The sequence below is a fragment of the Lissotriton vulgaris genome, chromosome 2_1, assembly GCF_964263255.1.
Source record: "Lissotriton vulgaris chromosome 2_1, aLisVul1.2, whole genome shotgun sequence".
In the NCBI taxonomy this organism is placed as follows: domain Eukaryota; kingdom Metazoa; phylum Chordata; class Amphibia; order Caudata; family Salamandridae; genus Lissotriton; species Lissotriton vulgaris.
Window position 1 is genome coordinate 550,142,448 of NC_141687.1, and position 14,651 is coordinate 550,157,098.

General features: G+C 45.0%; 1 protein-coding gene across 1 annotated transcript in view; it reads left to right on the forward strand.

The window, feature by feature from the left end:
- UNC80 (unc-80 subunit of NALCN channel complex) overlaps positions 1–14,651 on the forward strand; it is a 2,521,865-nt gene that overhangs the window by 399,530 nt on the left and 2,107,684 nt on the right. The window lies entirely within an intron of this gene.

Sequence of the window (14,651 nt, forward strand, 5' to 3'; positions counted from 1 at the left end):
AATTTATATCTGTCTTTAGCACAAGTTGTTAAACACTCTTTTCTAGTAAACGTTGTACATGGTTTATGTGCTAATTATTATTAGTTTTGGTCTTGAAAGTCAAGAAATGTTGTGCCCTTGGAACTAAGCCGCTGTAGTGTTCCTTGTGTTGAGGAAAATCTCAATCAGCCATAATTGTATGATGTGTAGATAAAAATAGGTAAATAATCAAACACTTTACTGGTGATCCAGCACGACACCAACCTGCGGACAATTATCACTAAAATAAACAATGTGTCCATAAACCACACTCACTTGCAATGTCTGATCGATGAAACCTCGCTGGAGATCAACTTTAGGGCTTTTCTATATGTCTGATCTGCCTACAAATTTGAGCCTATTTATTTACTAAGCCCTTTCTTACACATGTATCTATTTTAGCTTATTAGTAGTGATAATTTATCAAAGAAGAATTTACCTGATTAATTCATTTAAATGCCTACAGACTCAATTTAGATTTAAAGTTTTATCCAAATTTTTCAATTGAAACAAAATACAAATTACAGTGTTAACTCCATCATTCTGAAGAGATGGTTCGTTACCTAAATTAAAGAATACATTTCTAATGATAAGTACCTCAGGAAAGAGAAGATAGAGAGAAAAGGCACATTGAAAAAATACACAGATTATATTTACCTAGGATGGTGCAAGATCAGACCCCTCTGGCCAAGAGTTTGGGCCCCTCGATAAAGTTCAGGTGGCGAATTCAAGACAGGATTCGGACAGGGCAGGTAACCTCTTCCGGATTTAACGCCAGTGTCAAACCCCTCTCTGATGCTAGTTTTATCCTCGAATCCTCTGCAAAATCTCCTTCCTAGTTCTATTTCCTCTTCCATTCTTCTGCAAAGCTCCTTCCTAGTTCTATGTGTTTAAAAATTCTAAGTCTGCTTTCAAGTATTTTGATGAGCATTCGGACAGCATCTCTATCTCTCAGCCTTCTGGCAGCGATCATGCTCACTCAACTAACTAACTACCCCAATTACACCTTTTGATGGCATGTTCCACCCCCGAATGTTTCAACCTTGTGTAAACTGCTAATTCTGATTGGACATGCCAAGGGGATGATCATCACACCATGCTAAGTTTAATACTTTTTTCTCAAGAGCATTGTTTTATGTTCCCGCCCAATAATTTGTTTCTCCCAAGCTTTATTTCCCACCCGTTTTCATAATGACTTTATAAAATTGTATAGCATTTATATATTTGTCCGTTGAGTCTTCAGGATGTTCCGTCATCTCTTAGGACATGGGAAAGCGTTGTCCTTAATCGGGTTCCAAGACTTGAGATCAGAACTCCGGAGTTGTTTCCAATGCGCCTGTGCGCACGGCTCACATGGTTATTAGCCTCATCTCTCTTTTATCCCCATTTACGAACTATCATAGAAGTCAAAAAGACAAGATTTTTGATTCAAATAAAATGGTTTTACTGTATACCACTTTTCTCTACTCTATTCCCATTTAATGAAAATAATTATTTGTGCATTACCACTTAGTACAAACACGGTTTAATTTTGAGCACATTTGTTGCTTAGAATTTGAAATCTGAAGCGGCCATGTTTGGTGTTACTGCGCAGAAGCAAAGCTTTCCCTCCAAGCATTATGACATCATGCAGCTGGCGCATGCTCAATCCATTTCCCGCATTTTAGCGGCCATTTTAATTGCACACAGGTTACTTGTTAGTAAACACATAGGCAAGCTTCCCCCTCTTCTAATATGTATAAGAATATCGTATAAAATTAGTACCAGAAACAATTTTTAGTAATTTATTATGATTTTTATATGAGAGGATTTATCCAGCAAGTTGCTTATGTGCAAAACCTTGCTTCATCAATCCCTTCTCTGATGGCATTTATGTCATCAACAACTATCCATACCCAAATCAAATGCCAACTTTATCATATTTCCAGTCTTTTCTCTAATTTGTCCGTTTCAATCTCGTTTTTTTCTTCCATGTTCTTCATTTTCTTATACAATTCACCTTTTAATTCTTCAAGCCTAATTCCTTCATATTTTCTTTTCTTTCCCTGTTTATTTATTTACATATTTTCTTTTCCTTTTAATGCTTTTTCACCAGATCAATATTAGACTTATCAATGTTATTCCAAGGCGGAGCTTGGAGCCGCGGACGATGGCCGCCTAACTTGCGAGCTCCACAACCGAGCCCGTAATTATCCTGTCTAAATACACACCCTGGGTCCCCAAGCATACCCGCACGGGTGATGGGGGGGCTGAGACCACTCGACGGCGGTTTCAGAAAGAACTGAGGTCGCTGACTCGAGTTACAGCGGTGGAGAGCCTGACCGGGGAGGTCGGGGCTGCGTAGCCCAAAATGGCGGAGCGCTGAGTACGGCGAAAGCTGGAGACCCTCGGAGCGCCTGAATACTCCCGACCCGCGGCGGCAATCGGCGAGCAGCGGACAGACCAGCTGAGGAAGCGGGTGCATGGGCACTGCATCGCCAGCGGTGAGCGTGCGGGGAGCGGACTGCCCCCTGAATGGCGGCTAGAACAACGGAGCCCGACGATGGCTGACGGCCCGAGCTGAGAGGGGCTGTGACTGCTGATGGGACGCGGGGCGGGAGACCGCTATTGAGCGCTCCCCTGTGCTGCGATCGGGGCACCCTGGACACTGTGATGCCCTGTCATCTGGGCTTACTCCTGCACTGAGTCCCTAGGAGAAGTCGACTCTGCACGCGCTGTGGGCCCGTGAGACGCAAAGGACCCTGGTGTTGCTTGGGGCCTGACAGGCTTAAAAGATATGGCACAAATGGCATCAATGAGGTGAGCAGCGGCCGAGCGCGAGACAGAGGCGCCACCTGACCCCCTCGTGACTTATGTTCTGGTACTTTCCATTGAGCCACTGAACCTTACAAGATTCCCTATTCTCTGGAGGCAGTATTTACCCGTATTTAGGGATCGGGGACACTCACCTTGACCGCCATCTGGGGACCTGCTCTTATCGGGGGCCTGCTGGTGGCCACGAGGGAACGGACTGTTGAGTGACGACGTTCCTAGTGGCTGCGCCGCATCGACGGCGACCCCCCGGCTTGAAACGCCCTCCGCTCCTGCTGCGACCCTCCTGCAGACCCTGAAAGCCATGGGTAAACCGAGGGGACCTAAGGGAGGCACCCAGGCCGCATCTGACGCTGAGCCGCCTGACAACGAAGAGCGTCGACACCTAGAAGAACCGGGGACTCCACATATCCAGGAACAACTAGACAAAATCCTGTTGGCGATCACTGAAACTAGATCGGCCCTCCGAGAAGATATTGCTCGAGTTGCGACGGGCTTAGGACTGCTTCGAACTGACCACGGTAAGCTCTCCGACCGGGTGAAGGAGGTGGAGGGTTCGGTGCGACACCTGGAACCGGCGCAGAAAACTTTGGACGCCACGGTGAAGGACGCTCTATTCCGAATAGAAGCTGGATTGAATTGTACAGGGTGGGCAAAGATGGTTTTGGAACCTCTTCCAATCCAAGATGGAGAACATTCTTCAGTGGAAACCTAAGAGGTTCAGACATCGCAGAGGCAGGACTACTCGTCCCTCTACGGTGGAGGCTGCGGCGGAGCGGCGTGGTGTGTGGAGATGGTCTCTTCCATTTCTGGCCCACAAGGAGGTCATGAAACTACGCCATCGGAACCCGGAGAGAGTGGGGGCCACTCGGACACGGAAGGTTCTGAAACAGATAGCGTGAAGCTCCCGGAGGTCACCCCAGGGACAGCGGAAGGTCTACTTGATGAACAATGAAACTTTCGGGTGAGCCAGTTCTGGTTGGGGGGCTGAGGGGTGGACACAAGCATGGGGGAGATGAGACTAACCAGGGGAACTATTAATTCACCGACTGTGTGGGGGGTTGTGGGGATCCCTATATAGACCCTGATGTTATAGGGCTCGGTTGCAACGCAGCTTGCAGTGGGGGACCCCGCATCGGCACTCGGCCCCATATTGCCCTTAAGGCACACCTACGGTGGCTACTGTTAGGTTAGTGGGAGGGGGGTTTCTGGAGGGTACAGTTTGGATGGGAACTAGATGGCACTATTTGGAACCTGTTCTGGGGGGGGTGAAAGGGGTATTCATGTTGGAAAGTTGTTTTATTGTTGTTGAGGGGGGTACTCGTCATCGGTATGGATTTCACTGGGTGCTTGCCCATGCTTGTAGTGTGCTCGGTGAGACGGACAGACTTGACATGGGACAATGGCTGACCTCTCGACTCTGAAGTGTATCACCTGGAACATGCGGGGTCTGCACACCATGTCCAGATGACATAAAGTCCACGCTTATCTAGTGCGTAGAGGTATACAGATTGCGCTGCTGCAGGAAACACACCTAACCAAATCTGAGGGACTAACGCTACAGCGTAGATGGCGAGGACAAGTATACAACACCACGTACTCAGCTTATGCAAGAGGCGCGCTTATATGGATAAAAGCGGGGGTACCCTTACAGGTAGATAGTCACACGGAGGATCCCGAGGGTAGATACGTCGCAATCGCAGGGAAACTAGGGGGAAGAGATGTGAACATTTGCTGCATTTACGCGCCTAACACGGACCAGCTCGCCTTTCTAACTGCGTTATCGGGCTCACTGGCCCGTTACCTCACGGGACCCATACTAATAGGGGGCGACTTTAACTCTGTACTCGACGTTCACCTGGATAGATCACATCCTCCCTTACCAGATTCCCCGGCACATCGGGTGGCCAGGGGCAGATTAGACTGGCAGACTAAATGAGGACTGACGGATATTTGGCGGACACAACACCCAAACACCCGGGACTACTCCCATTTCTCCGGCATGCACGAGCTGCATATGCGCCTAGATGGCCTGTTAGGGTCGGGGGTAGTGGCTGCGTCGGCTATGAGGTCTGAGTACCTGACGAGGACTATCTCCGACCACAACCCGTTACTGATTGATTTCCGGTGGTTCCAGTGCACCCCCTGTGTGCCAACCTGGAAACTGAGACCCGAGCTGCTGGAAGACCAGGTGTTCCGTGACGGCCTGGAAGGCAGGATCACGGGATACTTTGAGATAAACGAGGGCACGGCCGCTGAGAGAGCCACAGAATGGTACGCCTTTAAGGTTGTGGTTCGAGGCTATTGTATCGCACAAGGAGTTGGAGTGCGCCGAGTACTCCTAGAGGATCTAACTAGAGCAGATCGAGCCCTCCACGAACTGGAACTCACCCGCCCTGGCCGCCCGGAGCTCCAACAGCAGACCCTAGCAGCAAAGGAGGCGGTGGCCGTAGAGGTTGAGCGTCTACGAAGTTATGACCACAAAGCTTACCTGACTAGATCGTTAGCTGAGGGCGACAAATCGGGCACGCTGCTGGCTTGGCTTGCTAATCCGACGAGGCGAACCTCGCCCACTATGGCAATGAGGACCGCAGAGAACAGGGAGGTCTATACTCAACCTGAGATCCTTAACTGCTTCTGGAGTTACTATAGGACGCTGTATCGCAGTCGCTTAACGCCGGATACTACCCCGACGGACGTCTTCCTGAGCGATCTGCCGATCCCCGCCCTGGAACCGGAACAGGCGAAAGACCTGGGACGAGATGTGGAGCTGGGAGAGATCAGAAGCGCCATAAAAAGAATGGCGCGAAATAAAACACCTGGCCTCGATGGGCTCCCAGTGGAGTTTTATTCTACATACGTAGAACTCCTGGCCCCCAAGCTCTTGCAGGTTTACAAGGAAGCGAAGACTTTGGGACGCTTGCCGGGCTCGATGCGAGAGGCCCTGGTGGTACCTCTACTTAAACCTGATCGCGAGGGCGCAGAACCAGCCTCTTATAGACCGCTCTCGATGCTCACGGTCGACTATAAGATCTTGAGCAGTGTATTAGCCGCACAGCTACTGGAGCATATGAGCTCACTAGTACATACCGACCAGGCGGGCTTCATCCCCAGGCGTAATACAACGTTGAACAACTGACGCTTGTTTACGCTATTAGAGGGGGAACACACAAATGCTCCCGGTCCCATGATCCTCTCGATAGACCTGGAGAAAGCCTTCGACAGCCTGGTGTGGATTTATCTCCATGGGGTCCTTGAGCGGTTTGGCCTGGGCGAGGGTTTCTTGAGATGGACCACGGTACTGTATGCCTCGGCGGTGGCTAGGGTGAAATCAGACCCGCTGATTTCTCCACAATACCCCATGGAACGGGGCACGAGACAAGGCTGTTCGCTATCCCCATTGCTATTCGCCCTTGCAGTAGAGCCGCTGGCTATTTCGATCCGCACGGGGGCTCAATACAGGGGGTTGCAATCTCTGTCGGGTCACCAGTACATTTCCCTATATGCTGACGACCTAATGCTTTTCCTTGCAGACGCTAGAGCAGACCTGGCCGGAGCTGATTCAGTGCTCACGTCTTTTGGTGAGGTGTCAGGACTCCGGGTAAACTGGGCTAAGACCTGCCTGTTTCCGGTCCCCGGCCGGACATTCACAGGGAGATCCGATGGGAGCCTGTTTGTTTTAAGTACCTGGGGGTGCATATTTACCACCGCCCGGCTGACACACTCGAGGGTAACATCTCCAGAGGCATTCAGGCGCTCAAGGGCAGCATGTCCTTTTGGTCCACCCTACCCCTCTCAGTGATGGTACGAATAGCACTTCTGAAGATGGTGGCACTGCCCCGTCTACTGTACTACTTCCAGACACTCCCGATATGGATCCCTAGATCTAGCTTCCAGGGCCTCGACTCTATGATAGTGGCATTCCTGTGGGGCTCGGGCCGTCGCAGGGTGGCGCTCAGGACCTTGTTGAGACCAAAGGCGGAAGGGGGGCTGGCGGCGCCCGGCTTTGAGCTGTACTACTTGGCTGCCCAGCTACAGACCTACACCCAAGAGGTGGCGCATGAGTTTCGGGGCCCGGAGGATACACGGGGCAGTGGCATACCCAGACATGTTTTATCATATATTGCGCTGCAACGGAAGATCGAATTGAGGGACCTCACCCAGGAGGAACGCACCATATGCTCATGCTGGAACCGGGTACATCGCAAACTGGGAAGGCCTCGATCCCTATGCCCCGGACATCCCGCTGGGAATGCTCACTGCATTGCCCCATGGCGGTGACTGGTCTCGACTAGAAGTTTGGGAGGAGGTGGGTATACAGACCCTAGGTGACCTCTACGAGAACGGAGCGTTGCTACCCTTCCAGACGCTTCTGGACCGCTACGACGTCCCTAGAGGTGATTTTTTGCTCCACGCGGCGGTCACAAGGGCACTCCAAACACACTGGAAAACTGGTCATGGGGAACCACAGCTGTCGGCGGTGTGTCAATATGTCATGATGTCCGCAGGGACGGTTAAAGCAGTGTCATGCTTATATTCCAGAATGATCGATGAGAGACTGACCCCCCTAGCGGTTCTTAAGGCCAGATGGGAGGTTGACATAGGGAAGGAAATCCCGGAAACCACGTGGACCCAGCTGCTGCGTCGGGCCTGTAAGTGCACGCGCAATGCCCGATTTCAACTAGTCCACTTCTATATATTGCATAGAGCCTATCTGACCCCGGAGAAAATGCAGAAATATTTCGACCTAGAGACGGCCGCCTGTCCTAGATGCCGTGCAGACGGAGCAGACCTTTTTCACATGCTGTGGTCCTGTTCTATGCTGACCTCCTACTGGTTAATTATCGGAGACACGCTGTCTGAAGTGACTGGAAGACCGTTGCAGATAGATGCAGCTGTGGGGATTCTACACTGGTTTCCCCATACTCCTAAAAATAAGATTACTAGTAAATGTATCGATCTGGGGTTGCTTCTGGCCAAACGAGAAATCACCAGACACTGGAAGGCGCGAGTTGGTCCAACAGGCGCTAGATGGCGCAATGAACTTCTCAAGTGGGCGGGGAGTGAGAGCACGTTGAGGTACCAGCAGGCGAGGCGGCGGCGAGATGAGCGGGCTCTAGAGGCGACGCAAGCCTGGGAGACATTAGTGCAGGCCCTGCGCGACCATAACACACATACTGACTCAGATAGTACTGATGAGGAACTGCCTAGATCCCAATAACATGCTATTGGTGAATTGAACCCAGCAAGGAGAACTACGTCTCTTATCGCACACTATTCGACCAGGAAATAGACAGCCGATGACGAGAGGGGAGGGGGGAGGGGGAAAGAGGAGGGGAGCGCCACTCGCTTCCGTCAAGTGTCAGAGTTCTATAATATCGAGACTGACAATTCACGCCTCTGGGGGGGTAGGACTGTTTGGAGACGGGGGGTGTTTCAGTTGGGTTGTTTGAAAAAGCAGAAGAGACTTATTAATATCACCTGTGGTACCCTGTCAGAACGGAGGTATAATCGCTGCAAACGAATGGCACACGCCGCCCGACCCCCGGGTTGTGGGCTAAATGGCCGTGTATAGAGCATATGCCAGTGCCACCAACACTGATGTAGATCACTTACCAGGTGCCAATACTGTGATTTCTTTGTTTCCTGCAATAAAAACATATTTGCAAAAAAAAAAAATCAATGTTATTCCAAGTATAGGTAGAATTACTTGAGCTACAACTCCCTTACCAAAATTAGCAAACCAAGACCCTATTGAAGTTAAACTATTCGTTAGTCTTTTCCATACACTGTCAACTTCTAGTGGTTTTAATTCTTCTTCAAATTAGTAATATTGATAATGCATTTCCCAATCTCTATACTTTTATCAATTATGTAAGTGCAACAATGTTGCGCTTTCAGCATTTTACAGACTCCACGCTCTTTTGCTAATAATATATCAAGGGCAAGTTGATTCTGCAAAACCATATATATGATTGCAACCATTTCAGTATTGATCATTAAAAACCCTCAAGCAGTGTCAGTCGATAAGCAATCAACTACTGTGGACAATTTGCAAATTGTTCAAGAATTCAGAATTACTCCCACTGATGGTATCAGTGCTCTGAATATATCTCCTATAATTTCTGCAAAACTAGCTATTTCACTACTTATTAGTTCATTATTGTTTTCATTGTGTCCAGTGATTCTTTTTATATGGTAACATTTAGGAAATACTATTCCAAAATAGCAACTCCCATACCATTTTTCAGGTTGCTTAAAATAAACTTTGTTCCCACATATATAATAGAAATACAGGATCAGTTCCTCCTTTTAGTGCCCATCCCCCAACAATCAAGAAATTGTGTTCACATTCTCTGGAATCAATCAAGACATTGTTATAGTCAGTTTTCAACCTGTGGAGACAAATCTTCCCTTTCTTTTCGAAATCTAGTGCCATTGCAGCCTTAGCCTTGCCAGGTGTATAAAATGTTCCTTCTCCGCCCATGATGGGATTTTGGGTTTCTTTTCATTGGCCTTTTTCTGGAAATCTTGTCTCCTTTCTTCTACTAAATTCAAAAATAGATTTTGTTCTTCTTTTAGTGAACATGTTAAATTATAGGTATGAGCTTCTGTGTTTTGTGCTAAGAAAAATTCTCCCATAAATTGTGCAGCTAAACTAGTGAGCACTGGGTTCATACTCTTTCTAACAGAAACTTCTGAAAATATCACATCTAAATTTGAATAATAATACTGCAGTTTTTCTTTTTTGTAGACCAGACTTGTTATTACACTACATGATATTCCATAGGTTAAAGGTAGATGGTAACATGTGACACCCTCAGCTACTGAAGTTGGTAATTTCATACATACATAACAATCACTAACCTCCATAGTATCTACATATTCAAATAATAATTTTGTAAAAACATTTAGATCTGTGTTATTATCTGTTACCGTGTGATGTGTTTCTAACTCATCTGTTGCTTCTAGTGCTACTCTATTTCCCTTTATATTAGCTAGTCTTTCATCTGTAACTGTATTATGTTTCTTTTCAATACTCATCAAACATGGTATCACTATTGTTAATCCTAACCATACAATTGTTAATCCTAACCATACTATAACCACTATTAGAATACTACATATACATATTCTACAACACTTCTGTAAACAATTTCGTTTTGGTCTTTCAGCAACTCTGTTTTTAGCCATTTCTAAGAAGATCTCTCTTCTTTCTTTCAGAAAATTTCACATTTTATTAATTCGTCTTCAAGGAGGTCTGACCTCTTCTTTGTTAATTTGATCTGCAAATATTTCTTCATCACTTATGTCATTTAAATGTAGATTTTCAAGATCTTCCAGAATAATGTAAGTCCATTAAGGTCCTTTGAACTTATTGTTCAAGTTTCTTAACCTCTGACTCCTTCGCTTTTGTTTCTCGTTATTCTGTCCTGATTGACTAGTGACTTCATTCACTTGATCAGATTCTTTATCAATGGTCTTTAGGTGATACCTCAATCTTTCGACATATCTGGGCCAATTATCACCTTTTCGGAGTCTTTTGGGTTGCACTGTATTTTCACTTTACTTCCTCACTTTCAAGTATTCTTTTATTTGTATTTGGTTGTGGCACAACTTGATTTTCTTTGCTGTCTGAATCCCTCTCTAGTTGACCGAATTCAGGACTTTTTGAAGTACTACTCTTCACCTGAACATGTTCTGCGTTATCTAACTGACCCTGTACAGAATCCTCTCTAACCTGCTCTTCTCCCTGTTCTTGTTTCCCTATTCTTATTTGGTTTTGATCATGTTTTCCTTCTTCAGATTTGTGTACATATTTGCACAACTCAGTCTGTGTATTTTTCTATCCCTATCTGTTCGTGCTCAGAATCTTCAACAATCTCGAATGCTGTTCCCTGAACCGTATCTTCTGTATTAGTTTGGTCCTCACTAACTTCTAGTTTCTCTGCCTTTCTTCTGCTCCTTGTTCTTATATCTGTATCAGGTAAGTCGATTGCTGGTACCCAATCCTCCTGACTAGTGCTTGGTTGTTCTTGATCAGCTACTTCAGAGTTTGGTATTCTAGGCTCTTCAGTTGCACAACCTTCTTCACCTTCAATTTCAATTTCTTGTTATAGAATCCTCAATCTGATTCCACCGTTACTTGAAAACCAAAACGCGGTAAAAGCTCTCTCAACAATAAGTTGGCAACTGTTATGCTGTCATTACTCCTGGTTGGGTATACTTCCAGCCATCTTGAGAATAAACACACTATGACTAGTATGTCCCCTATATGGTGGTAACTGAATGAAATCAGCTTGTAATCTTACAAGTGGTCCCTCTACATTTCCAAATCTTACCCAACTGACCATTGTTTTTCTACCTGGGTTATTTTGTTGACAAATTAAGCTTCTCTCGCAAAGGCTCTCTGCAACAGTTCTAAACTTCGAATTGTACCAATCCAGTCTGAAAAGTCTAATCATAGCATCCCTACCTATAAGGGTATCTCTGTGGTATATTCTTGCTTGCTGTGAAAGTAAACAATCTGGCATGACTGGTCTGCCAGCTGGATAATTCCAGACACCATCTTCTCTTCTTTGGCATCCTATTTTGATCCATTCTTCCTTTTCACTTACTTCTACCTCATCTTGTAAGTTTCTCACTTCATCCCATATTTCTAAAGCTGTAATAAGCATAAGTTGGCATCTGATTCCTGTAGTTTCAATTTTCTTGTTCACTGCCATTTTTGTTTTAGTACAGTATTGAGCAACTTGGTAAGCATAACAATTACCAGAAGTTCCATGGTCATTTCCGGACTGATGTGCAGCACATTTGACCACAGCTACTTCTTTTGGCAATTGTATGGCTTCTAAAAGCTCTTACACATATTGTCCATTATTGATAGGGATTCCTGAAGAAGTCATGAAATCCCTTTGCATCCAAAGTTGGCCGAGGTCATGCACAACCCCATAACCATACTGACTATTAGTGTAGATGGTTACTCGCCAATTTTTCCCAATTTTGCAAGCTTTAATTAAAGCAATCAATTTGGCTCCTTGTGCAGACCTGACTCCCGGTAAATAGGATGCTTCGACTATACCAGCCAATGTACAAATAGCATAAGCAGCACTCAACCCTCCTTCTTCATGCCTCAGGCATGAGCTATCTACAAATAGTTCATTTTCACAATTAATCAGGGGTTCTTCCTGTATATCTGGGCGAGGTTTTCCAAATTATTCTGTTACATCTAGGCAATCATGACCAACATCATCCCTCACTTCTTTTTCGGATATATCAGGTAATAGAGTAGCTGGATTTAAAACTGTACACCTGATTGCTGTTACATTGTCTGCTCCTAGAATAACTCTCTCATTCGACTTGGAGTGAGATACTGCGTTCGAGTTCTAGTCTGAAGAATCTCAACTGAATGAGGGACATATACCTTGACAGGATGTACCATCGCAATCGGTTCACTTTGTCCGAGACTTGTGCAAGCAGCAGCTACCACTTTCAAACAACCAGGTGGTGCAGAGGATACTGGGTCCAAAGTAGCAGAAAAATATGCCACTGGACGTCTCATCAAACAATGCCTTTGGGTCAGAACTGATAAGGCATAATTATCTTGTTCACAACAAAACAATGCAAATTCTTTTGAGTAATCTGCCATTCCCAAAGCAGGAGCTTCACATAGACAATTTCTTAATTTTATAAAAGCTTCCATGCTTCCATTGTCCCATTCTAAAGGATCTTTTGCTCGTGTTCTTGTCATTTGTATCAGCGGTTTGGCCAGTAAGGAAAACCCTGCAATCCACTGCCTACAGTATCCTGCAACAACAGGGAACATTCTCATTTCCTTCTGGGTCTGTGTTAACTGCATCTTTTATCATTTTGAATCTTTCAGGTGTCACCCTCCTTGCTCCTTTTCCTAATTGATGTCCCAAATACTTTATATTGGCAAAACTGCAGTTTTTCTGGTGACACCTTGTGTCCTCCATCTGCCTGATGGTTTAACAATGTAATAGAATCTAAGACATAATCTTCTCGTGTTTTTGAGGCCACTAATAAATCATCTACATATTGGACCAAAACTGAATTTCTAAGCATTACTAAAGTTTCAAGGCATTTTTTCAGAATCTGATTAAAGATTGAACGACTTTCGGTGTACCCTTGAGGAACACGTTTTTATACATAAATGTGATTTTCAAATTTAAATGAAAAGAGGTATTGACTGTTTGGGTGTAACAGAATGGAGAAAAATACATGACACAAATCAATCACTTTGAACCATCCTGCATTCCATGGTATTTGAGACAGAATTACTTCTGGATTTGGCACTACGGGACAAAAAGGTACCACTATTTCATTTATTTTTCTAAGGTCCTGTACTATGCTATTCACCCAATTATGGGTGAATTACAAGGGCTGCTCATTATTTCTTTTAAAATGCCTTTTTAATCACTCGTTCTATTTCTGCTATGACACCTGGTTTAATTTCTGGACTCATTTTATATCGTCTTGTATTTGAATAAATAGCACCTTCCTTTACAGTTACTTTCACTGGGTCCACATCTGCTTTCAATCCTACTTCTTTTCCAGTGAAATCCCATACTTTTGGATTTACTGTCAATTTTAACTCATCTGATAAGTCATCTTTGTCATCATGGAATACATCTCATCTACCTCTGTTCCTTATTTTGCTAACATCAATTTATAGATTCTGTCTTCATCAGGGGGTTGGATTGTCACACCATCCAGTGTACAATATATAGTACAATTCATCTTGCATAGTAAATACCTGCCTAACAGATTTATAGGACTGGAATCACAAACTACGAACTTGTGCATTTCTTTAAAATTCCCTATACACACTTCCATGGGTTCTGTAACTGGGGTTCTGATCTGTCTGTTAGAAACTCCAACTACTTGGATGGCTCAGCTGAGAAAGACGGGTTTGGGATGTCTGCTGTTCTCACAGTAGAACGGGTAGCACCAGTGTCTAATAAGAAGGTAATATTCTTTCCTTCTACCTTTCTGTCAATATATGGACCTGACTGACCCACCGGCAAGGATGTAGCTAGTACGCATTCCTCTTCCCCCCTCCTCAGGCACCGTCATAATTCATCTTCCTATGAACTACTATTCTGCCAAAGAAATTGTGAAGTTACAGAATTTGGCTTACCACTTTCTCCTTGAAATCCGGCGTCCACACTGTACTTAGCTTTGTTCACAAAATTTGTCATAGGGGCAGGTGGTAACTGATTCTGTGGATTTACAACCAGTTGCGGTTTACTCAATATCACCTCATTCTGCATCTGTGGATTTAAATTTTGATTTGGGCCATTAATATGAGGAATATTTTAACACTTGTTTTTCCAACGCCCCAATTTTCCACACCCATGACAAGGAAGGAAGCCTTTTCTTTGCTTCTTCTCTACTCATTTTCCCTCTCAGTTTCCCCCATTAATTTCATTCAGTCCAGATCCTTTATTTTGTTCTTTATTTAATTCGAGTTCCTGTTGTTCTGCCAACTTAACTTGTGCCCACATTACTTTTTCTTCTAACTTTTTTCGTCTATTATCTATTTCGTCTCCACAATATTTTGCGTACTTCAAGACTTCATCTATGGGTTTCATTTGCTAGCACAGCATATGTGTTTGAATCGTCTGACAAAGCTCTGGTCTTAATCCAGATACAAATCGACAATCAAAATGTCCCATACTTTTATCACCAATATTTTCAAATCCACTGTACTGCTTAAGCACCTGCAATAGACTCTCATAGTATGCATGGACAGTCTCATTTATTTCCTGTGTTGTTGTATCTATTTTTATCCAATCAGT